The 26,140-nt window shown below is 42.6% G+C and overlaps 1 protein-coding gene across 1 annotated transcript in view; it reads right to left on the bottom strand.

The window, feature by feature from the left end:
* LOC141132526 (neuropeptide Y receptor type 2-like) overlaps nt 1-9,686 on the bottom strand; it is a 111,124-nt gene extending 101,438 nt beyond the window's left edge. Inside the window, exon 1 of the mRNA XM_073621069.1 lies at nt 9,310-9,686. The gene's annotated coding sequence lies outside the window, so the exon portion shown is untranslated. The remainder of the gene's footprint in view (nt 1-9,309) is intronic.
* Between the last annotated feature and the right edge of the window lie 16,454 nt (nt 9,687-26,140).

Below are 26,140 nucleotides of genomic sequence, written 5' to 3'. Positions count from 1 at the left end.
GAGTTCCAAGATGTAGAATTTTGAGTGTCCTTTGTCAAGCTTAAATACTTTACCTGTTTTGTACAAGCTTCACAGATGTATCCCCCCCTATAGTATACACTGGAGCACCTGTGTGGCCCCCCAAATAAAAATGGTGTTCTTGTGTCCCACACTAGTGCTCCAGTATCCAGATGTGAAAACAGCTGCTGAGTGTCCTCTCCTTACACAGAATCTAGTTTGCATTTCATTCTAGTAACAAACCCATCTGCACAACCAAATTAGTTTCATACAAGTAGGCCCTAAAAAATGTGGGCAAATGCATATGGCCAAAACAATGGTGTTTTAGAGGCCGAAAGAAAAATGTTTGATACGAACGAATAATGTGCCAATGAACATGAAAGTTGACATTTTAAACTGTACAAAACTTTTAAGAAAAGCACATGGAGCAGCACGAACGTAATCAAGACAAAAAGAATAGGAACACAGCACAACTACTTACTTTTTTGCAGCACTCTCCGGATCTTTCTGTACAGCTCGTGTTCTCTTAATTTTAGGTCCAACCACCGCTTCCTGAGCTGATCTTTCGATCAACGTACCCAAAAATTCCGGTGCAGACTCCTGACCACTTTCGCCATTATCTTGGCCTTTCTGACATTGGGGTTGGGGTAAGGTCCATACTTTCCATCATAGTCGGCCTTCTTCAGGATGTCCACTATCTCCAACATCTCCCCAAAGGACATATTTGAGGCCTTAAATCTTCTCCTTCTGGATCGGGATGTTTCCGGATCCGGGCTTTCCTCCTCCTCCTCCTCGTTGCTATAATTAGCACGCACCTGCTGTGTCTGTGCCATGTGCTCTTCCCCCACTGCGCCGAACGAAAAGGGGCGGGGAATAGACTAGAAAGATCTCAGGGGCGGGCGGAGTTACACGCATGCGCAGTGTGTATAAAGCGTAACACGCACGATCTGTGAGCGGAGGAAGGAGTATCGGAGGCGCCGATCGTGATAACAAAGGTAAGAGACAAACTTGGGCCTATACTGCTTCTAAATTGAAGCCTATATTGTAACAAGATTCGAAGAGTTTGGCCTGACATTAGGGTTTGTCTTGTGTTGTGTCTTGCAGAGAAAATGGATGGCTTCAACGACCACAATTTCCACCCCCTGTTCATAGACAAATACAGGGAGCTGCCCTGTCTGTGGCAGGTGAGACACCCCCATTACAACAATAAACAAAAGAGGCAGGCAGCGCTGGAAAAACTGCTGGATTTGGTGGCTCCGGTGGTCCCCACAGCAACCATCCCCTATTTAAAGACCAAAATTGGTGGCCTGAGGAGCACTTATCTTAGGGAGCGCAAGAAGGTCACAGATTCCCAGAGATCCGGAGTTGCAGCAGATGACATTTATGTCCCCAGGCTATGGTACTATGAGAGACTGCGATTTCTGTCAGACCACACTGAAGTCAGGGAATCCCTCTCAACCCTTCCTTCCACTCTTCCTTCCACCCCAGCTGAGGCTTCCGATGTCCAACCTGGGCCTTCCAGCCAGGAAGAAGTGGAGGAGCCCAGCTGGAGTCAGGTATAGCATTCTTCTACAGATTTCTGGTCAATAAATAAATGACGTTTACTAGATGTCATTATTGATCTCTAATTGCTGATTGCAAAAAGTGTTTTACATATCAATAGACAGTAGTGGGCACCAAAAATTGGGACAAGGATGAAAAATGCTGGGCTCAGAAGGATAGTCTGTTAGATTTGTTAACATTCAATTTGCAACAATCATGAAGTGACAATTGTGTGTGATTGATGAATCAAAAACTCAAACTATGTCCCTTTTTTATATACAGGAAGACCTCAGCCAGGAGGAGGCTGTGGAATGTGGCAGCCAGAAGGAGGCGGGGCTAAGTGTCAGCCAGGAGAAGCCTGGGACAAGTCGAAGCCTGACAGATTTGCAGGTTCTCCCCTCCGCCTTCCATACAAAAGAGCGAGGAAGGCGACTCACATGCAGGATTTACGCTCTGGCTCATTCAGGAGGCTTCTGCGTCCCTCAGAGCCTTACCCACTCCTGAAGAGGCCTTTGCCTGCATGGCTGCCACAAAACTGCAGGGCATGCAGGAGGGTCAACGCAAACTATGTGAGGACCTTCTGTATAAAGTCCTAAGTAAGGGGGTGAGTGGGGAACTAACACCCAATACCCACCTGAGTGAGTTGGCCCCTCCTCCTCCTCCTGCTTCCACAACTCCACCACCAGAGCCACAGCGTGGAAGGAAGACCAGAGAGTGATGGCCCTGGGTTCAGTCTGGTCTGACAAAAGATGCAGTCTCTTGTATGACCACAGCCTGGTCATCTGCTGCTTTCCGGATCTCTGGGACATCTGGACCAGACTGCACTCCCTTATATAAGGACTCCTCAGGCCCCCAATTTTGTTTGAAAATAATTGATGTCTGCCCTGGGGGTCCAAGGCTTCACCCATTTCTGCTGTTTCTCCAGCGTTGCCTCCCTCTTTGTTTAGTTGTGAGCCCTTAATAAATTAATTTTTTTTTCAATTATACTCGCCTATGTGTGTTTTCATTCAAAAAGGACAGTTTGTTTCTGAGGATTCAGGTACATTTCAAAATACAATGTGAAATTAACAAGGGACACCAACACCAAACAATCTCCTACAGATTAAATAATAAAAGATATCAATGGTGTTGTAGTAACTTGACACACAAAACACACACAAAAATATTCTGGAGTAAAACTAAAAATAAAATAAAACAAAGATCAGCCTTGAAAAAAATACAAACCTAAAAAAAAAAATAATAATCTGCCTGAAAAAAAAAATAAAAAAATTAAACAACACAAAAATTATGTTGTCAGATGTGACAAATCAAAATATATTGAGGGAATCCCGATACAGAATAAAGAAAGAAGTTTGTGAGAAGTCTGTGTGAATATGAGCAGCAAAACTACTTAATTCTTCTCACATTATAAAGAAGAAGAGAGTGCGCTGTATTAAACCATTTTTAACATTGCACCATGACGAAAGTGTTGTATCCATTGCAAATGCTAAGTTTACCAGACCGAGCTGTCCCGTCTTGGAATTTCTTCTGAGCATGCGTGGCACTTTGTGCGTCGGAACTGGCCACACACGGTCGGAATTGACGCGATCGGATTTTGTTGTCGGAAAATTTTATAGCCTGCTCTCAAACTTTGTGTGTCGGAAAATCTGATGGAAAATGTCCAATGGAGCCCACACACGGTCGGAATTTCCGACAACACGCTCCGATCGGACATTTTCCATCGGAAAATCCGACCGTGTGTACGGGGCATTAGTGCGTACCAGGCTTTAGGAGTCCCATCCCCTCCCCAAACCTGTGACTGGACAATAAAAGGATAAGCAGCAGACTGATGAGCTTATCTCTATGTCACTCTGCTCTACTCTCCTATCAGTATGACTCCTTGCACTGAATCACATCTGACCATTTCCTTGTGCTGCTTTTCTCTCCCCTTTCTGAGTTCTGTTGTACAGACTGTATAGTAGATGCAAGAGGCTGATAATTTAATGTAACGTAGTTTGCTGCCAATCCAGGGGCGTGCGCAATTTTACAGCGTGACATGCTGGGTATTTACCCAGTGTAATACCATATTTTACTGTATATTTTATCAAAAAAAGGTATTATATTGTGTTTGTATGCACTAAAATTCTTTAAAGTGTGTTTTTCCTTAAAAAATTGCGTTTGATAAACAGCAGGGCCTCAAAAAAAATCTATCATGTTTGGGGGTTCTAAGTAATTTTCTAGCAACAAAATGCAGGATTTTTACATGTGTAAGAGAAATGTCAGAATTGGCCTGGACAGGAGGTAGTTAATATACAAATGACCTGCTGTAGTATTGAAAATCGCTGCGATATTCACCATGTTCCCTGGTAAATGACACCTACTGTCACCCAGTCCATTTTCTAAAACAGCGCTGCCTACTGTTGAGCAGCATCCAGGACCTCCTCATCGCTGAGGACAAAGAGGACCTGTGATGTCACACAATCAAACTAGTGACCTATTGTAAAAAGTATACATTCTATATGATTTAGTTTTTTTAAGCATGCTGGGGAGCTTCAGAGAAAAGGGAAGACAAGTGGGGAATTTGGACCCTGAGTTATGCTTTAACATGTTTAACTCAATGACAGTAATAATCAGCTGTTGCTAAGACTAAATATAAGAATAATAACAATAATTCCATGCCAATGTGAGAAAATGTTTTACTTGCTGGACACAATCCATTATCTTCTCTATACTTTAACATATGTACCAGCAGAAGTAAAAAAAAAAAAACTTTACAGACACATAGTACACTTTGTTTGCACTACAGTATATATATATCCCTTGTTAGGCCTAATGTATGGTACATTGGCAGTGTAAAACTGTAATTCATATGCATTTGGAGGGCATGTCTAAATGCATACAATATACTGTATATGCATGTAATTATTTTTTACTGCTTTTAAGTGCCATCAGTTTAGCAGTGTTTAGGGTAAATAGAATTTTGTGAGTACAGGAACCAATTAGAAACTCTAAGAGCAGCTAAACCTGCATTTAAAGTAGAAACATCTAAATGCTGGGAAAAGTCTGTTTATACCTCCCAGATATCTTTTCCTGCTTTTGGAAAAGCTAAATGCAAGAGTGCAAGTTTACTGTAGCCTCAAGGATAAACTACATGGGTAATTTTTATCATATGCTACTGAATTATTTAAAGTAAAACTACATTAAATATAAAAATTGCCAAACAGGCAGGATACCATGCATTTGCAGCAATAACGTCATCCCGCACCAGCCAATCAAGACGGGTGAAGACTGACACCTGGAAAAAGCTGAAGAAAAAAAGGAGGTACTGGTGAGACCTCATGGATGTTGGCCTTTTGAAGCAGAGGTAAATAGTCCTGTCTTTAGTTCCACTTTAAAGTGGACTTCCACCCACTTTTACAACTCTTCAGCATCCCTCACTAAACTGTGCACTGTAAACGAATTGGATATTTTTTTATTTTTTTTCTCAGCACTTGCTGTATATCTGCTGTATTCATTTTTCGCTTCCTCCTCCCTGGCCGCGGCCCATTGCATCATTTCCTGTTTGCAATGCCTTCTGGGAAGGGGCCGCAACTTCCTCTGACACTGCCGTTGCTATGGAAACCTGACCTGAAACCTATTACACTGCTTGTGCTGCACTGAGCATGTGCGAGATCTGCAAGGATGAGATCCAGGAAGAAATACAGTCTGGCTTCAGATGCCCAGACTTAAGATGGCCACGGCCTGCTGTAAGTTTATAAAATAACAAACTACTGCTATAAACTAACAAAACAGACCTTAGTTTACAGACTAACTTTACTAGAATACATTAAGCTTGTGTATTATAGGGGTATTTTTATTTAAAAAGTATAATTTCATCCGGAACACCACTTTAACCTCACGGTGACTGATTTCAGTGTGTTGCTAATGAAATCACAGCCAAGTAGAGGTTAAGTAGCTCAGTAGCATGATATCAAAAGCGTTCAAGTAGTTTAGCTCTTAAGATGTAATCAAACAAATAGATTTGCAATGCTAAAGCTGCAAAAGACATAAGGTAATCGCTGTTCAATCAGAACATCTTTCTACATTAGATAACAACTGGCGCCCCCTGGCTGACTATTCTCTGGGGGAGAAAATCAATTTGACAGGTTTAAAAACATCTCCAAATGCTATTGTTTCTCCAGAGATGACCTAGTATCAGGCTCTTGCCTCCTATGTTCTAATGAGCTGAGTATACAATCATACATGACAGACAAGCAATAGACATGTCACTAGGTGGTCATGTCCCACCTCCCTTTTGTACCAATAAATTGTCAGGATAGAAACATACGACTGCCATTGCAGACCTCTCCTTCTAAAAATGCTAGCTGCCTGGCTCTAAGATTTAGCAATAGGCTTCAGTGTTTCAAATCTGAATTCTGGTCAGCCTTTAACCACTTCAGCCCCGGAAGGATTTACCCCCTTCCTGACCAGGCCCTTTTTTACGATACTGCGTCTCTTTAACTGACAATTGTGCAGTCGTGCAACGTTGTACCCAAACAAAAGTGATGTCCTTTTTTCCCCACAAATAGAGCTTTCCTTAGGTGTTATTTGATCACCTCTGCGGTTTTTATTGTTTGCGCTATAAACAAAAAAAGAGCAACAATTTTGAAAAAAAAGCAATATACTTTTTGCTATAATAAATATCCCAAAAATATATATAAAAAAACTAATTTCTTCCTCAGTTTAGGCCAATATGTATATAAGCATATATTGATTGGTGTGCGCAAAAGTTATAGCATCTACAAAATAGGGGATAGATTTATGGCATTTTTATTATTCATTTTTTTTTATTAGTAATGGCGGTGATTCTATCATTTTTATTGTGACTGCGACATTGCAGGGGACAGATCGGACACTTTTGACACTATCTTGGGACCATTGACATTTATACAGCGATCAGTGCTATAAAAATGCACTGATTACTGTGTAAATGTCACTGGCAGGGAAGGGGTTAAACACTAGGGGACGATCAAGGGGTTAAGTGTGTTCCCTTAGCATGTTCTATCTGTAGGGGGGATGGACTCACTAGAACATGACAGAGATCACTGCTCCCAATCACTGGTAGCAGTAGATTCCTGTCATGTTGCTAGGCAGAACAGGGAAATGCCTTGTTTACATAGGCATCTCCCCGTTCTGCCTCTCCGTGCCAGGATCACGGGCCACCAGCAGACATCGAGTCTGCGGGACCCACTAGCCGCGATGACGGAGTGATGTACAGGTACGTCGTTTTGCACACCCGTGCTACTTGGCCGTCGTATATCGGCGTGAGCCGGTCGGCAAGTGGTTAAAAAAAGGTATTGTATGTTTCCCTCCTTCTCAAAATAGTAAGGGTTAAATGCTTGTTTAGTTAAGGCCCCCTTCACACCTGAGTGTTGCATAAATGCATACAGAAACGCGTGTTCCTAAAAACGCGTGAAAAACGTGCATCACGCTTGCTGTGCCATACATTCTTAATGGCACCTCAAACATGGCTAACATGCGCGTATTTTGTAGTGCAACTGAACACATAAAAAATGCGCCAAAGCATGCAGTAAAAAACATGCCAAGCTCTGCACCCAAGAAAGATGTAGGGGTTTCTTTGGTGAATTAGTCGCAGTAGGGCAGCCCCATTAAAGTGATTTAGCTGCCCTAAACTGCCATGTGAAAAGCATGCAAAATAAGGGCGAAAAAATGTGCATGAGTAAGAAGCAGAGGTGTTAATGGGGCCTTAGGGAGGGTGTAGTAAAGGATACTTACCTTATTCCTTGCTCACCTGGCATTCAGCATTCTTCTTCATTCCCAGAATTTGGGTGGACCCTCAACATTCTCTCATACAGTGCTGGTCCTCCATTATATGTAATGATGCTGACAAGGAGAAAGCCGCATGGCCAGAAGAATAAGGTAAATATTCTTATACTTTGCACACCAGCTTAGACTATGTTAAAGAGGCACTTCAGTCTCCCCCCAACAAATTAAAAGTCAGCAGCTACAAATACGGTAGCTGCTGACTTTTAATATGACGATTATCTGTCCAGGGGTCCAGCCCTGTCCCCACCCGAGCCAGTTCTGCGGGTCCTTAGCACCGGCATCTTAACTAAGAGAAACTGGCTGTGAACCCTTGAAGTTTCACAGCCGGCTTCCCACTGTTCATGCAAGAGCCACACTGCACTTTGTGAATGGTCCCGCAGTCTTCTTGGGTCTATGATGTGTCCCAAAAACCTGCAGGCAAAGGGTGTGGGAGGGGGGGGGGGAGCAAGACTTCTGCTTGGATCACCTAGGTGATCTGGGCGGAAGTGGAAGTTGTACCACTGTCAAAACCGGGTATCCACCCCCCCCCCCCCCAAAATAAAAAACTGTGCCAAATGTTAAAGAAGAGGTGGGGAGGAGGAAAACAAATGAAACTTCCTCTTTTGGGTGAAGTTCTGCTTTAAGCTTTTTACCCTTATTACCTGGGGTAAGGGAGGTGGAGAATGCACAATATATATTTTTAATTGGCTGACTAGAGTTTAGCTTTAGGTCACTGACGTGGAATTAGTATGCCCTTCTGATTTTCCTTATCTTCATACATGTTCCTATAATGACAGGTTTTCTTAACCTTAAGGACAGCTTTGGCCAAATGCAAAAACCCTGGAAATTTACAGCAATGGAAATCAAATTTGCATCAGCCACAGACTTTCTAGTCCACAAAGAGTTAATCAACTGCACTGTGGATTACATGTCATAAATGACATATGCTATCAAAAGCCACTAAACTGTTCATATGGTGAGTGGCACAGCTTTATCTTCTGCATTTTCACCAGTGACATCAACAATTCTGCTATTAAATTATAGTAACCCCTTTTACGTTCATCCAAGGTAAGTTTTACTATATCACCTGTTCTCCTCCATATGACTGCTACAGTAGAAAATGAAGGCAGTAATAAAATCATAGTGCACTATTGTACGTACTGAGAAAACATGAAGAAACTATTTGTAAGTAATGCACCCATACAATGGAAATCAAACGTTTCCTAATGAATTTAGCAGATGCAGATACATAAATGTAGTCTCATGTAATAAAGCTTTACAAAGTGCTGTAACCCCTAGCAATCATATTACAGTTTATAGTATTTCAATCAGAATGCCTAAAGCTTATTAGATACTGCAATCTCTATACAGCCTCTTTACTTTGCATTGTGTCCCTAAAAATATTAACAATCCTTTACCCACTGCCTCCGTACATGCATGTTCTCCAGCATGTGCATCCCTACAACTGAGCAACATTGCTACAAGTATAAATGAATGTGTACAACTTTAAAAAAATAAAATAAAATGATCCTACTGTGAACTGATCCCTAAAACTGAGCAACATTGCTACAAGTATAAATGAATGTGTACAACTTAAAAAAAAAATTACCCTACTGTGATCTGATTCTTGAAACACACAGATACATAGCAATCAAACACTCTGAAATACATTCTACAAAAATGTAAGCCTATATGTAAAGACTTTATACAAGAAACATAATTTAGCCTGAGGCTATCTGTGACTCTTTTTGGTTCAAAAAAAAAAAAAGAAAGAAAGAATGATTAAAAGAAAAAAAAGGAAAGAAAGAAAGAAAGAAAGAAAAAAAAAAGAAAACACAAATGGTTGACTATAAGAGGGTTACTGTATTCTCTGATCACAGAGCATCTTCATCCATATGTGTCAAGAGGTTGCAGTTTAGAGATTCCAGGAAAGATCTGTCTGTATAAAAGTGTATGAGAAAAAAAAGAATGAAAGCAGACTGTTACCTGTAGAAATTCACATCCTTGTCTCCCTGGACCACAGTGAAGAATACTTTGGCTCCAGCTGTCCAACAGAAGTGCACTCCAACAGACGAATGCATGTATAGATGCTTCGAGAGAGAGAACATAATTGAGAGGGAGGTGGACTTTCTGGTGATGCTGCCAGCACACAGTACAGCCACACCATGGGTTTTATCCTCTAGGGAACACATTTAAATACTTCTCTCCATTGTCACCCTCTAGATTTGCAGTGGTTGACAGGTGTGGAAATAATGGAATAAGCAATGAAGCCTTGGAGGGAAGGCGTATTATAGATTGAGCACAGTAAGGGGCCCCCCAAGCAGCACAGCTCATTTCACACTCTCCAAAGTCGTGCTAAAAATTCTGTCTGCTCCCTGCAGTCACATTTATTTAGAAGGATTGAAAGAGAGGGATTGCCAAAAGAAGAGTCAGGAGAAAAAAAATGAAATGAAGTGTGTTATGACGGAATAGAGATAAAGGACAGCAGCTTTAGGGTAAAAAACGAAATCCATTCATAAGCTTTATATCTTTATATTATTTTTAATTTTTATTATATTATTATACAGGATTTATATACCCGGACTCTTTTGTATCTTTTCTATCAGGAAGGAAAAATAATTCAGGAATACATACAAGATGTACAGTAGAAGGAAATCTGACTTACACAATCATCTCCTTTGGTATCTAAATAACAAGAAAGCCATTACAAACAATGCAGTTAAACCCAGCAGGGAGCACAAGTTAATCCCCATCATTTTTTCATAGGGACTTGATCTCAGCTGTGGAGAGGAGATTTGTAAAATGTATTGCCATTGCAGCACACTAGCTTAAAATAAAACACAAAATGCATGCTATAGCTTATATTAAAGTAAATATAAATTCTAACTAGATTATTTTTTTGACTAAAGAACAATGGGGGTTCTTTACTAAAGGCAAATCCACTTTGCACTACAAGTGCAAACTACAAGTGCAAAGTGCACTTGAAATTGCACTGAAAGTTCACTTGGAAGTTCAGATGCCGTAGATCTGAGGGGGACATGCAAGGAAAATAAAAAACAGCATTTTAGCTTGCACATGATTGGATAATAAAATCAGCAGAGCTTCCCCTCATCTCAGATCTACCTCTCAGATTTACAGTGACTGCACTTCCAAGTGTACTTTCAGTGCAATTTCAAGTGCATTTTGCACTTGTAGTTTGCACTTGTAGTGAAAAGTGGATTTGCCTTTCGTAAATAACCCCTATGTATCATTAACAACTGCCATAGGTATCTTTTTAATAAAATACTGCCATGTATATACAACCTAGTTGTAGAGCTGCAAATACCCAACTTTATACTAAAATTACACTCCCAGTCCCCCCAAAAAATACATAAAAAATTAAAAATCATATACAAAACGAATCTACTAATCTAGATTTACTAAAACTGGTGCACACAGAATCTGCGCCAGCTTTGCATACAGACCAATCAGCTTTCAGGTTTTATTGTCAAAGCTTAAAGCAGAGGTCCGCCCCCCCCCTGCAAAAATTAAAAGCCAGCAGCTACACATACTGCAACTGCTGACTTTTAATAATAGGACACTTACCTATCCTGGGTCCAGCAATGTCGGCATCACAGATGATGTTTCCATCAGCTGTCGGGTGCTGCCGCCACCATTGCTGGTAAGGGAACCCGGTACTGAAGCATTACGGCTTCACATCACATCCCTACTGCACATGCGCTCTCCTACTGGCCCGGTGGCGGGGGAAAGGAGGAGGGAGGAGAAGGGAGCCGAGCACCTGATGTAATGCTCCGAGGCCCGGTCTCCTGAAAGTGGGGACAGGATACCTGTCAAACACAAGTATCCGCTCCAACTCAAAAGGTGCCAAATGTGGCTCCGGAGAGGGGAGGAGACAAATGAGGGGATGTTCCACTTTTGGGTGGAACTCAGCTTTAAAGTGATTGGAAACGATCACCTTGTTAAACAATTAAAACAAGCTTTTCGGTTTAAATTGGAAATGAAAGGCAAAATATTTGTGTATACATTTAAAAAAAACATTATAAATACCTTTTTCCCCCTTTTTTATAACTGATCATATTCCCTCTGTTCTCAGCTGCATAAGAGCTGTGGGGAGAAGACATGTTTGACCATTGGAGGAGAGCAGGCTGAGTTCCCAGCATAGCTAGAGAACTGATCACGGTGTGCTCTCTTGCTTAGTGTGGTCAGCTTTTTTAATAGGAAAGCAAAAGCACTGGCAGGAACACCAGGGATTTCACACAAAGGAAGCAATACAAAGAGAACAGGATACTTTTTCACACAAGTACATGGTTCAGCAGCCACATATCAGGAATATGAAATGTTGGGGTATCAAACACTTTAATTAAAGGATCACTAAAGCTATTTTTGTTTTAAATAACAAACATGTTATACTTACCTCCACTGTGCAGCTCGTTTTGCACAGAGTGTCCCGAACCTGGTCTTCTGGGGTCCCTCTGCCTCGGCTCCCCCCCGCAAGGACTCAACACCTTTATGCGAGCTCCCTCGCATGGTGTTGAGTGCTTGTGGGCACGCTCCCGTGATACAGCCGGCGGCCATAGCCGCTCACTGTATCACTCGTCCCCGCCCCCAGCGCGCCACGTCATTGGATGTGATTGACAGCAGCGCAAACCAATGGCTGCGCTGCTTTCAATCCATCCACTCTAGCCAATCAACGGTCAGGCTGAGCGGCGAAGAGGATGTCGGGAGCGAGCGCGGGACTTTCAAGGGGTCAGGTAAGTAAAACTGGGGGCTGGGGGGGCGGTATTGTCGGATGTTTTTTCACCTTATGCATAGAATGCATTAAGGTGAAAAAACTTGTACCTTTACAACCCCTTTAAACAAGCTGAAGTTAGAAGCTGATTGGTTACTATGCACAGCTGCACCAGATTCTGTGTGCACCAGGTTTAGTAAATCACCCCCAATGCATCTAACCTCCATATATAACACCACCCTGTGAATATATACTATATGACCAAAAGTAATGGGACACCTGCCTTTACACGCACATGAACTTTAATGGCATTCCAGCTTTAGTCTGTAGGGTTCAATATTTTGTTTGGCCCACCCTTTGCAGCTATAACAGCTTCATCTCTTCTGAGAAGGCTGTCCACAAGGTTTAGGAGTGTGTCTAAGGGAATTGTGAGGTCAGGCACTGATGTGGACAAGAAGGCCTGGCTCTCAGTCTCCGCTCTAATTCATCCCAAAGGTGTTCTTTTGGGTTGAGGTCAGGACTCTGTGTAGGCCAGTCAAGTTCCTCCACCTCAAACTCGCTCATCCATGTCTTTATGGACCTTGCTTTGTGCACTGGTGTACAGTCATGTTGGAACAGGAAGGGGGCATCCCAAAACTGTTCCCACAAAGTGGGAGCATGAAATTGTCCAAAATGTATTGGTATGCTGACACCTTAAGCGTTTCCTTCACTGGAACTAAGAAGCCAAGCCCAACCCCTGAAAAACAACCCCACACCATAACCCCCCCTCCACCAAATGATTTTGACCAGTGCACAAAGCAGGGTCCAAAAAGACATGAGCGAGTTTGGGGTGGAGGAACTTGACTGGCCTGCATAGTGTCCTGACCTCAACCTGACAGATCACCTTTGGGAAATCCATGCGTCCGGGGCCCTGCATGTAGATTAGAGGCTGGGCACATGGATTGGGGGGAAGGGAGACCCTGTGCCCCTAATGGAAAGGCCGCCACTGATAGCTTCTAACTTTGAACCTGTTTAGTAAACTGCAAGAAGCAGTTACTCCCTGTTTGTTCATTCAGCTTGTACAAAGGTGCTTCCAAGAGGTTCAGAGGAGTTAACAGTTTTTCTCATGCTGTGTTCATGCCCTCAAGGTAATTAGGTCAGCCAGGTGCAAATTGTTGCAATGGGGTTGATTTACTAAAACTGTAGAGTGCAAAATCTGTAAAAGCTCTGCATGGAAACCAATCAGCTTCCAGGTTTTTGTCAAAGGTTAATTGAACAAGCTTAAGTTAGAAGCTGATTGGTTAATATGCACAGCTGCACAAGATTTTGCACCGTTTTAGTAAATCAACCCCAATGTCTTAATATTGCACTGTTGACCTGGTGAGCTAGTGGTGTCTGAGAGGGAAGGGTTAACGCTGCTGGCCAGGTTCTCCAGGTTGATATTGCATGGCCGCAGCTCCTGCCTGTGATTCAGGCATGCAGTTCCACAGTGTCCCCACTGGGGTGCCTTTAGCTCCCTCCACAAGCTGTTTATTCTGTTAAAGGGTGAAAACTGGCTTGCCTCGTTTCAAAGCAAGCTGACACTCAACTATTGAACTTGGTCACTAAAACAAGAACACAACAAGTGCACAGTGTAGTAAACTTATAAACTAATGTTAAAATATTTTCTTCTAGAGTGACAATAGTAAATTCTAATTGGCTGATATATTTCTTAGTAGTTAGCTGCTTTATCTATTTATGTACTGAAATAAAATCTGGAATTGGAATAAATTCTAAAATAAATATTATCCGAATGTGATTACGGATACCCTCTATTTATTCCATATATGTATTAATTTGTCTATTCCTATAGTTAGCTAGTTCTGATAGTTACTTTTGATAACACAATAATATAAGGTTAGCTATGAAAACAAACACACTGCTTAGTAAAACGACGTCTTATTTATTTCCCAGGAAAAGAGTAAAATGCTAAGGCTGTGCTCTAGATATTGTCTCCTCAGCTGGGCTCAAAAATGGTAGAGAGAGAGCCATGAGGCCCAAAGAGCCATCAGGCATGAGCCAAGAGCGAAAAAGGGGTGGCTTCCCTCCTGTGTGCACTCTTTAAATTTCATCCATACACCGTCCAGACCCAACTCCATTGCCTGCCCATTTAGGTTTCTAACAAATGAAAGTAGACCTGGGGCAGGCCTTATAAATATATTATATTACTGTCTGTCCTGCTGTATTGGCCTCTAGCGACAGCATTGTCCATGTATCATGTTTATGTAACCTGGGTCAATACAGTGCCCGTTGATCCTTTGATCAACATTCATCAATCATCTTGTCAGCCATGGTCCTTTTGAAGCTTGCTTGCAGAGGGCTAATCAAGAATTTCCATGTTATCACACCAGTCGATCAGGAGCCAAGCTTTTGTTCATCCTCAATGGAGGCCTGATCTCTGAATATTCTGATATGCTACAAAGCTTTGATGTGCAACTTGTTGCATTCCAACGTGGTTGTATCAACCTCTTTGGTTCAAGATGCAGTAGCCATAGCAACAATCAGTGTCCATCTTGGACCAGCAGGGCTTTAATCATTTAAATTCTGATCAGTTGCTAGGGGAACTGCATTGTGTTTGTTGCTTGGACTTTTTATTGAATAAAACTGTTAATTTTTATGGTTAAATTGCAATAAAAGCCTGGCTCTGCCCAAACTGTATTTCTTTGATTTGGGGCAGTGGAGTAGGGTGTAATGTCCATAATGCCTTTATTACTCTCCAGGACCTGGATAGAGAGACTTTACCCTAGCAATGCAATGCCCCCATTTTACCACCTGTGCTAACTTTTAGAGTATGCAAATTAAAACTGTACTACTGCTCTACGTGTTAGCACCACTCAGTGTACCATCCAGACCTGTCCAGCCACAGCAGCTTTCAGCTTCTCATAAATTTTACAGACAGCTAGGCTGGAGGGTAAGCCTGTGCCTTCTGCCCCTAAGGCCCCTTTCGCCGAGACGAACTGATCGGGTCCGCCTGTCAGTTTTTCAGGCAGAGCAGTTTGGACCATCCATTGCGCTCTATGGAGCTGACATGTGTCATGACATCCTCCGAGATCCAATTCAATCCTGTGCACTAAAAACAGACAAATGGGGATCCATTTCCCATGCTTCAGGCAGACAGTCCGATGGAAACGGATAGGTAGTCCATTTCCATCCAACAGCCCCATAGAGAACAGCGGGCTGTGTCTATGTCCGTTTTGCAACAGCGATCTGTGGCTGTGTCTGCTCTGCATCAGGGGAGTGGACACAGACTGGTCATTCGCCTGCTCAGCAGGAATCAGAGAAGAGATCCTCTGCTAAGCGGGCGGATCTGCCAGTGCTAGAGGGGCCCGATACACCGAAATTTCGTGCACAGGGGCTAAGCACCCAGCGTGCATGAGACCTAAATGTGCAATTCACACCTTGCCTGAGTGATGGGCTATTTACGACTTGACTGTTTAATTCGAGAAATGCTATTGTGACCATCGAAACTCAGTGGCTTGCAGGGTGAGAGGATTGCAAGTCAGGGCTTTTTTAAGGAATACAGTAAATGATGAAACCAGAGACGGTTATTTCCTGTAACCTGTCATATGTTATCAGTTAAATAAATGTTATTTTTAGTTTTATTCTCTTAAGTGTGTGTGTGTGTGTGTGTATGATTTACTGATACTCTGCCAAGTGATTTTTAATGGGGTCGTATTAATAAATAATTATTTTATTATATCAACTCCAATAAAATTTAATTAATTAATTAATTAAACAATCAATTAATCAACACTCACAGCATAGTATTAACATTTTAAACAAATATATATATATATATATATATATATATATATATATATATATATATATATATATATATATATATATATATATATATATATATATATATATATATATATATATAGCTTAGCTATTGAAGCTCGAGCTACCATTTTAACCACTTAAGGACCGAGCCTCTTTCTGAGATTTGGTGTTTACAAGTTAAAAACATTTTTTTTTTGCTAGAAAATAACTTAGAACTCAAAAACATTATATATATTTTTTTCTAACACCCTAGAAAATAAAATGATGGTTGTTGCAATACTTTCTGTCACACCGCGGTCTTACAAGCGGTCTTACAAGTTTTTGGAAAAAATACACTTTTTTGAATTAAAAAATAAGACAACAGTTAGCCCATTTTCTTTTATATTGTGAAAGATAATACTTCAAAATTGCGCCCGCTCGTGGAATGGCGACAAACTTTTACCCTTAAAAATCTCCATAGGCGACGTTTAAAAAAATCTACAGGTTGCATATTTTGAGTTACAGAGGAGGTCCAGGACTAGAATGATTGTTCTCGCTCTAACGATCGCGGCAATATCTCACATGTGTGGTTTGAACACCGTTTTTATGCGCGGGTGCTTCTGTAAGCAAGCTCGGCGGGACGGGGTGCATTTAAAAATGTATTTATATTTTTTCTTATTTATTTTACCTTTTTATTTATTTTTTTACACTGTTCTTCTATAAAAAAAAAAGTGTCACTTTTATTCTTATTACAAGGGATGTAAACATCCCTTGTAATAGAAAAAAAGCATGACAGGACCTCTTAAATATGAGATCTGGGGTGAAAAAGACCTCAAATCTCATATTTACACTAAAATGCAATAAATTAAAAAAATTTAATTTCATTTGAAAAAAAAAAAGTCTCTTTAAGAGCTATGGGCAGAAGTGACGTTTTGACATTGCTCCCGCCCTGCAATGGTTTGTAGACGGGTGGGGGGCATCTTCCCCTCACTCATTTCCATACCCCACACAGGAAAGGACCCGATCTCCTCTGTCGATACCGACGGCTCCGGTAAGCGGCGGAGGGCACCGGAGAGCAGTGGGAGGGTGGCCCTCTCCCATCACTGATAAAAGTGATCTCGTGGTGAATCAACCACAGAGACCACTTTTATCTGAAAGCGGACCGCCCGCTGAAGAAGAGGATACTGGGGTTATGGTAGCTAACTGCTGCCATAACAACGATAGTCATCTTCAAAGTACCGATGTATAACGACAACGGGCAGTCCGTAAGTGGTTAACTTAAACATAACATCCCTTTTTAAAGAAAGGGACAAACCTCATAAAACCGGAGGGAGGGTGGGATGTACTGTTTTCTGGATCTTCTCGTCATGCCCATCTAATGACGCATCCTATCTCTTTTTATAGATAACAGCTCGTGCCAGAGGACCGTTTTTGGGCAACTGTCAACTCATCCACCAATCATTGGTAAGTATTTCTTTCCATTTTTTTTTTTAATTTATTAATAACTAGCAACTTTATAGAAATGTCTTCGTCTGCCATGCTCCCACAGGTGGTGGGGTGGGGATATTTCATGCCCCACCCTTCACCTTTAATCACATATATGTTCAGTTTCCTTGGGGTGATTGCAAATTATCTTTTAAGATGAACAGTGTCAGGCATTTGAAGATTTTTTCACAATCTGTACATTGAAGCTAAAGCCTCATACACACGATCGGACTTCCATCGGACTTTTCGTGGATTTTTGTCCAAATGGGTGTTGGCCGTGAACTTGTTCTGCATACACACGGCAGAACATTTTCAGCCAACTTTCACTAAATCACGTGGTTTTTCAGTTCTTTACCGCCACCCTTTGGGCAACTTTTGCTATTGCTGGCTGATGTTTAGCATTGGTTCTGAGCATGCGTGTTTGTACTTTGGACTTTAGTCCGATGGACTTGTGTACACACGATCGGATCATCCTCCATCGGACATTTGTTGTTGAAAAGTTTGAGAGTATGCACATTGAAGATTTGTCCATTGAAAAAGCAACAGCAATTGTCCGATGGAGCATACAGACAGTCGGATTGTCCGATAAAACAGGTCTGTCGGACCGTTGTTGTCGAAAAGTCTGATCGTGTGTATGGGCCTTAAGCGTCAAGCACTACAATGATGGAGTTCATTTTTTCAAGTCATGAAATCATGCCCAAGCACTACAAAAGGGGAAATAGCTTTTCTGAAGAAAAGAAGCAAAAATGGAATGGAATGGAATGGAATATAACATGCATTCTCAACTGGAACTGGAAATATACCTTTATGAACACTGTGGATATATTATTGTAGTGAATGTGACATTCACTAAAAATCCACTGCAGGTATATGTTCCTGGTTCATGTGTTTTAAATTACAAAGATGAATTAATCTGCAATGAATGTTTTGCGATTGTCACATTCAGTGCATTAAAAATATTCCCCTAGGATTCCCCTAATATGCTTGAACTAGTATTCACTGTCTATTCTCTCATTATGCAAGACAAAATGATTGGTGGACCTCCTAAACAATATCAACACAAACTGGGAAAAGCCTGCTATTCTTCTGTATACCAAACCTTACAAGATTACTTTAAAGATCACTTCAGTGCTTTGTAAAATATTAAACATGGCTGACTGTGTACATGACCCAACTATCTGCTGCATAAGACATAGAGTTTTTCAACTGTTCGATAGATGCTAGGAAAACACAGAAGGCAAAAGATGAAGAGGTTAAGAAAAAGCACAAGAAATCCAATAAATATAAATGTTAAATTTCAAATTGTTTCCACGGTAACCATAAGGGGATTGAGAAATCCTTGCAATATTAGAAGATATTTATAGGTAAAGTCCAAGCTAACGGAAGAGTGTCAAATTAAAGTGACTCAGTTTGCAAAGCTTGGCTGTTGAGTGGGTCTGCTTTTCTTCATGGTATGAATCTAGTCCAGTAGGCCACACTTTACACCTAATAGCTAGGATAGCATGTCTCTTCATCTTATAAATGGGGAAGAAAACCAAAACAAAATTCACTCAATGCTTAATATATTTTATCCATTAATCAAACCAAAAAGTCCTTTAAATATAGTGCGGGGGGGGGTGTCCTTTTAGTCTGCCTGTAAAGTGACGTGTATGTACTGTGTATAGAACCTGCTGCAGCAAAACTGACATTAATAAAGAAAAAAAGATGACATTTAAGTCTATTTTCCCTGCAAGTTTCTTTATTTTGTAAACTTGGGGAGACAGTCTGTATGATGAGGTCACATATACTGCACTCAGAACAAGATTAGAGATTTTTTGGATAAATTCTGGTGTCTCTTTGGCAGACTTTTGATGGAAATATCAAAGTTTTGCACCACAGTGAGCAAGCCTTATATGAAAGAGCCAAATTAAAGTACACTCAGGCCAAGATTATTATTTTTTTAAATATAAAGTCTGTGTCTCTTTGGCAGGGTTTGGCTACAAGCAACAGGTGCTTTGGGTGTTGGTGGTGCCTTCACACCATAACTCTATAGAGGTACTCTTGATGAAAGAAAGAATTGGCCTTGCTGTAAAACATTTAAATTTGATGCCCCTGTCAAACAGGTGTGGAACAATTGGTTCTTGGGTGTTAATTGTGCCCATGAAACCTATACCAAGTATTACCTTAAGATAAAATCAACACCCACAAAGCTAGGCAGCCTGGACAGTCTTGCAGAGATTCAAGATCCCAATAACACTTAATGACATCGGCATCTGGGGCTTGATAGCTGCTGCTAATCCATGACTGAATTAATTTTAAAAATGTCAGCCGGTCAATAGAGTCTGTGGAGAGATGCGTTCTTTTATCTATCACAAAACCTCTGGCAGCACTGAATGCCCTTTCGGAAAGCACACTGGATGCAGGGCAGGCTAGCAGCTCAATTGCATACTGGGCAAGTTCTGGCTAGTGGTCTATTGTCATGACCCAGAAACCCAGTGGATTGTCTACTGCAAGGCTCTCCATGTCTGCTTTTGTCCCTAGATAATCCTCTACCAAATCATGCAGACGCTGCTGATGGGATCTTTAAGCTGACAGCCCTGGGTGCAGAGGAGAAAACTAATTTTAAAATGCATCACTGAGGTGGCCCCCTTCTCCACCTCTACTTTGACCAACAGAAGCCTCAAAATAAGCTTTTCCATGAGACTGTAACCTACCAGAGTCTGGAAAGACAGTTTACATAAACTCCTCTTTAAGTTGTCCTAAAAATATTTCATACTGTGCTCCCATTGCGAGGGCAGGATGAGTTCCAAGACTTTCTCCTTGTAACGGTGGTCAAGAAGTGTTGCCAACCAATAATGATCCTTCTGCTTGATGCCACAAACTCTTGGGGCCTTTTGCAGGCTTTAAAGAATAAGGAAGCCCATGCACTGCAAGTTTGCGGAGGCATGAGAAGCAGAGTTCTCGGGGACACTGAGGATTACAGTATCTGGAACTGCCTCCTCCCAGCCACATACTTCTTTCAAGGTTTCTGGGGACGCAAAACCATCTCTAATGCCCTGTACACACGACCGGTTTTCCTGTAGGAATAAACTCTGAAGATTTTTCCGACGGAGTTCCAATGGAATTCCGCTCAAGCTGTCTTGCATACACACGGTCACACCAAAGTCCAACCGTCAAGAACGCGGTGACGTACAATACATACGACGGGACTAGAAAACGGAAGTTCAATAGCTAGTAGCCAATAGCTTCCGTCTCATACTTGCTTCAGAGCATGTGTCGTTTTTAGTGCATCGGAACAGCATACAGACGAGTGGTTTTTCCGATAGTAATTTTTTCAGTCGGAAAAATATAGAACATGTTCTCTAGTTCGTCTGAATTTTCAAAGGAAAAAGTCCGATGGGGCATACACACGGTCAGAATATACGATGAAAAGCCCCCATCTGACTTTTTCTGTCGGAATGTCCGACCGTGTGTACGCGGCATTAGTGTTTGACGTATATGTCTTCCTCTACTTCAATGTCTCCAAAACTGCCAGAATCCTCCAACTCTCCTCTTGAGTGTTCTGTGGTGTCAAAAGAATGCTGTCTGCATTAAGCAGGCCTTGATAGGAAAGGAAGTCCTGCTCTTCCTTTCACTGCTCTGCCTCGAGTGCCCTGTCCATAAAGCCATGCAGAGTATGCTCCAGCAGGAACACAAGAGGGATCGTGTCACTGATGCATGCATTGTTACAGCTCCCAATCCTTGTTGTCTCCTCAAATGGGGACAGCACAGTGCATGCATCCTTTATCAGCAGCCATTGGCCTGGGGAAAAAAGCCGATTTGCCCTAAACCTGTCCTTGTGCCATACTCCCTCTGCTGCATCATTGCCAAAGTTGAGTTACACCTGTTGGGCATGTAACAAATCAGGCAGTTTATGGGCAGGTGGAATTCCGCTGAATTTCAGAGAACCGAACACTGGCTGTGTGTGATGCCTGAAATGGCTACAGACTCTCCTGGCCTGCCTTAGAATATCTTGCAACCCTGGGTACCTGTTTAAGAAATGTTGCACAACTAAGTTGAGGACATGTGCCAAGCATGGTACATGTGTCGACTTTCCCTGTCGAAGGGCGAACAGAAGGTTAGTGCCATTATTGCACACCAGCATTCCTGGCTCAGGCTGCCATGGTGTGAACCACCTCTGGGCCTGCCCCTGCAGAACTGAAAGAATCTCTGCTCCGGTGTGGCTCCTGTCATCAGACAGACCAGCTGAAGCACTGCATGGCATCTTTTAGCCTGACTCGATGAATAGCCCCTTGAACACTTAGGGGATACTGGAGGTTCATAAGACAATTCAGCAGAGGAGGGCATGGAGGGAGAGGAGTAGGGGATGGAGCTGACAGATCTTGCATCATCACCACCAGTTGTATGGGGACGTGACGGCAAAGCAAGCTCCAGCACTGAGCCCTGTCTTGCATCCTTCCTAGTTGCAAGCAGGGTTACCCAGTGTGTGGTGAACGAAATATATTGTCCCTGACCAAGCTTGCTGATCCAAGTTTTAGCAGTAATGTGGACCTTGCTGCTGACTGCCTTGCCCAACGATGCCAAAACATTGCCTTCCACGTGATAGTAGGGAGCTGGAATGGCCTTATGTTAAAATAAATAGTGACTGGGAACCTGCCCTTGTGGTACAGCACATTTTGCAAATTCACGGAAGGGGCAGAATCCACCAGATCGACAAAGTAAAATTTAGACGCTGGGCATGTGGGTGGCAGTGAGTGCATTTTTTTTCAATGTAGCAGCTGGGGTAAAGAAATTTGCCTGCTATACTCTACAGCTGGTGGTGTGTTGCTGGCAGACATGTTGCAAGGACCTGTGACACCCTTTGCTATACCACCATCCCTGTCAGTAGAGGCTGCTGAGAGGTCATGAGATATAGTGGGGGTAGACATGAAAGGTGAGGAGTGAGGAGGAGAAAAATTGTATCCCTTGTGTGTGACTTTCAGGTGCTCTTGCCAATGGGCTGAGTGGTGGGAGGTTAAATGCCTTGCCAAGCATGTGGTACCCAAATGGCTGATGTTTTTGCAACACTTGATCTGCTTGCGGCAGAGATTGCAATTTGCAACAGTTCGATCGTCTGCACATGTGCTAAAAAAGGCCCACACAGCTGAGCTGTGGGAAGTGGGCCGGGAGATAACAGCTCCACAATCTGATGGAATGGGGTGGCTGCTTTTCCATGATATGCCTGCCTCTGGGGGACATCGTGCCTCATTGAGGTTGTTTCTACCCCTCTACCTCCTCTGCTCTATCTGGCACCCATCATCCCCTCCATCCTCATCATCACTGGTGACAACTTAGCAATACGCTGCGGCTGGGGAACATGACTGCCAATTTGCTGTTTATTAATGTTCTCCCCTCTCTGTAGGCTCACGTTACTCCCTTCCTGTGCCTCAAAATCAACATCAGAATCAAGTAATGTCTGTGCATCCTCAAGAAGCAAGTGGCTAATGCTGTGTTCAAATAATTCAACTGACTCCTCCATGCATGATGTTGGGGCTATATCAGAAGTAGCTGTGGACAAGGAGGCAGACTAAGCCTGCGATGGACTGTGCACTAGTGTCAGCTTGGGTCATAAAGGATAAGGAGGATAAAAATGGTTTAGTAATCCAGTCCACCCCCTCCTCTGCATGCTGTGGCTGGATAGCACGGGCAACATAACTAAACAGAGACAAACGTGCCCTGTCTAAGGATGGGTGACGTCCACCTTTGCCTGTGGGCACAGACGCTGCTGGCCCCCTCATAGTGGCATGGGTCTGCCTCTCCTTGTTGGCCACCCAAATATGATGGGGGGGGGCTTAGTACCCGAATTTAATAGAAACTGGCAATGGGAAATGTATGATTGGATGCACTTTATTGAATGAAAAGTGGTGTTTGGTGCACTTTAAATTGAGGACTGACAGAAATGTAAAGACTATAAAAAATTTTTTAAAAATGTAAAAAGGGGAAGTACCAGTGTCGTATTTAGAAAAACTGCAGCTGACAATTAAAAAAAAAGGGGGCAGACAGGAGACCAAAAAAAAAAGGCAAAAAACCCCTCAAAAAACATGCAACAAAAAGAAAAACGGGTATACAGCACTGTATACAGCACTAAATGTTATGTAATTCTGTGTTAAACACTACACTATTAGGAATGGGCTTGATGTTCAAGTGGAACATATGTTCCACTCGAACATCAGCTGTTTGATTATTTGTAGAACAATATGGGAAGCTCACGGCATGTTTGTCCGCTGCGGAGTGCCCCATAATGCACTGTGAGATCGCAGTGCATTGACGGCTGCTGATTGGCCAAAGCATGCACCTGACCTGCATGCTTTGGCCAATCACAGCTCGATGTGCTGTGAGAACCATGATTGGCCAAAGGCCGGGTGCCTTTGGCCAGTCATAGCTCAGGGGCTAAGTCCACACCCCACACTATATAAGGCTACGCCTTACACGGCGGCCGTATATAGTGAATGAATGGAGATTAGGCAGGTAGTCAGTGTAGTGTGCAGTCAGTCAGTGTAGTATATATATAATACAGTTCAGCGTATACAGTGCAGTTAGTGTAGTATATATAATACAGTTCAGAGTACATAGTGCAGTTAGTATAGTATATATAATACAGTTCAGAGTATATAGTGAAGTCCGTATAGTATATATAATGCAGTTCAGAGTATATAGTGCAGTCTGTGCAGTATATATAATACAGCTCAGAGTATATAGTGCTGTCAGCTTAGTATATTTAATACAGTTCAGAGTATAAAGTGCAGTCCGTGTAGTATATATAATACAGTGGACAGTATATAGTGCAGTCAGTGTAGTGTATATAATACAGTTCAGAGTATATAGTGCAGTCTGTGTAGTATATTTAATACAGTTCAGAGTTCAGAGGCACGCCTGAGAGGACTGGGAGGATGCAGTCTGGGATGGGTGCAGAAATAGAGGAATGGACTGTGGTGCCATGGGCAGGGGAGAAGGGCAGCTGCAGCCAGGAGGGCTGGCAGAGCCTGAATATGGCTTACTGGGCTCAGTAGCTGCATTTAGTATAGCTAGCACCAGAGACCTTTTATTTTGCTACACTATAGGGGCCCGCGGTCCCTGCCTGCAAAGGGCAATTGCTAAGGCCTGGCGGAGCCAGTGCCAGTGTCGCCCCAAAATCCTTACCAGACCCTTATCCGAGCAAGCAGCCTGGCAGGCCAGGAAAGGGAGGGGACAAGCGACCGCCCCCCACCCTCCTGAACCATACCAGGCTGCTTGCCCTCAACATAGGAAGGGTGCTTGTCAGAAACCATGAACCAGACCGAGACAGAAATACAGTAAAATCACACTTGTTTATTGATAAAAATAAAAAGGTAAATAGAGTAAGCGTAGTCAAAGCATAGCCAGAGTCCAGTAACCAGATCGGGTAGTCAGCAAAGCCAGAGTTCAGTAACCAGATCAGGTAATCAGCCAAGCCAGAGTTCAGTAACCAGATCAAGTAATCAGTCAGGCCAGAAGTTAGGGATCCAAGTAGAGGAACTGCAAGCAGGATAAGGAGCCAGAAGGGATATCAGCAAAGCCAGTCTTTAAACAGGAACGCAGGAGATGGTTTCTTGTAATGTGACCAAGGCGAGTCAGGAATGAAGTGAGCTGGAGATCTTTAAGTAGGCGGGACTGACGAGCAGATCCACAACAGCTGGCTAACTGTGGAGAGAGATGAGAGCTGGCAAGGGCTGAGCCAGCCCTGACAGTGCTTTGGGGTGCCACCCAAAGCACCTTTTCCCCAATGTTGGTACGGGACAAGGGCCTCTTCCCGACATTCCGGCTTATCGGAATCTGGAAGCCCCCTTTAACAAGGGGACCCCCATATCCTGCCCCTTCCTATTTGAATGGGTATCAGGGACATTGTACCCCTACCCATTCACCAAAAAAGTGTCAAAAAGTAAAAACCACAACAGACAGTTTTTGACAATAGTTTGCTATTAGTGAGTTAGTGTGTTCACTTATTGTGACTCTGAGTGTAGAGTGTTAGTCTAGTGATAGTATAGTGTGAGTATAGTTAGTGTGTGAGTATAGTGTGAGTATAGTGTGTCAGTATAGTGTGATTATACTGTGAGTATAGTATAGTGTGTCAGTATAGTGTGAGTATAGTGTAGTGTCAGTGTAGTTTGTTAGTGTAGTGTATAGGGATGGGCCAAACACCCCCCAGTTTGGTTCGCACCAGAACACCTCGAACAGGCAAAAAGTTCTAGTGAACATGCAAAGGCCCCTTTAACAAGGGTGCCCCCAGATCCCCCCCACCTATGTGAATGGGTATCGGGTATAATTGTACCCCTACCCATTCACCAAAAAAAGTGTCAAAAATAAAAACCACAACAGACAGTTTTTGACAATTCCTTTATTAAAAAAGAAAAAAAAAAAAAGTGTGCCGCGATGTACATCCATCCTCGATCACGCCGTCCGACAGACCCGAAAAATAGAAAAAATTAAAAAAGCTCCAGTTATGTCAGCAGGTGGCCCCGCCCTTGCCTATATAAGAGCTGTCAAAGTGAAAAGACAGCAGTCGCCAGGAGGCCTCTATTTTCCTGGTCCGTTGGGCTGCATGATTGACGATGGATGTACATCGCGGGACACTTTTTTTTTTTTATAAAGGAATTGGCAAAAACTGTCTGTTGTGATTTTTACTTTTTGACACTTTTTTTTGGTGAATGGATAGGGGTACAATTATACCCGATACCCATTCACATAGGGGGGGGATCTGGGGGCACCCTTGTTAAAGGGGGCTTTGCATGTTTGCTAGAACTTTTTGCCTGTTCGAGGTGTTCTGGTGCAAACCAAACTGGGGGG

This window comes from Aquarana catesbeiana, linkage group LG03 (genome assembly GCF_042186555.1).
Source record: "Aquarana catesbeiana isolate 2022-GZ linkage group LG03, ASM4218655v1, whole genome shotgun sequence".
NCBI lineage: Eukaryota > Metazoa > Chordata > Amphibia > Anura > Ranidae > Aquarana > Aquarana catesbeiana.
This window is presented reverse-complemented; position numbering and strand designations above follow the sequence as displayed.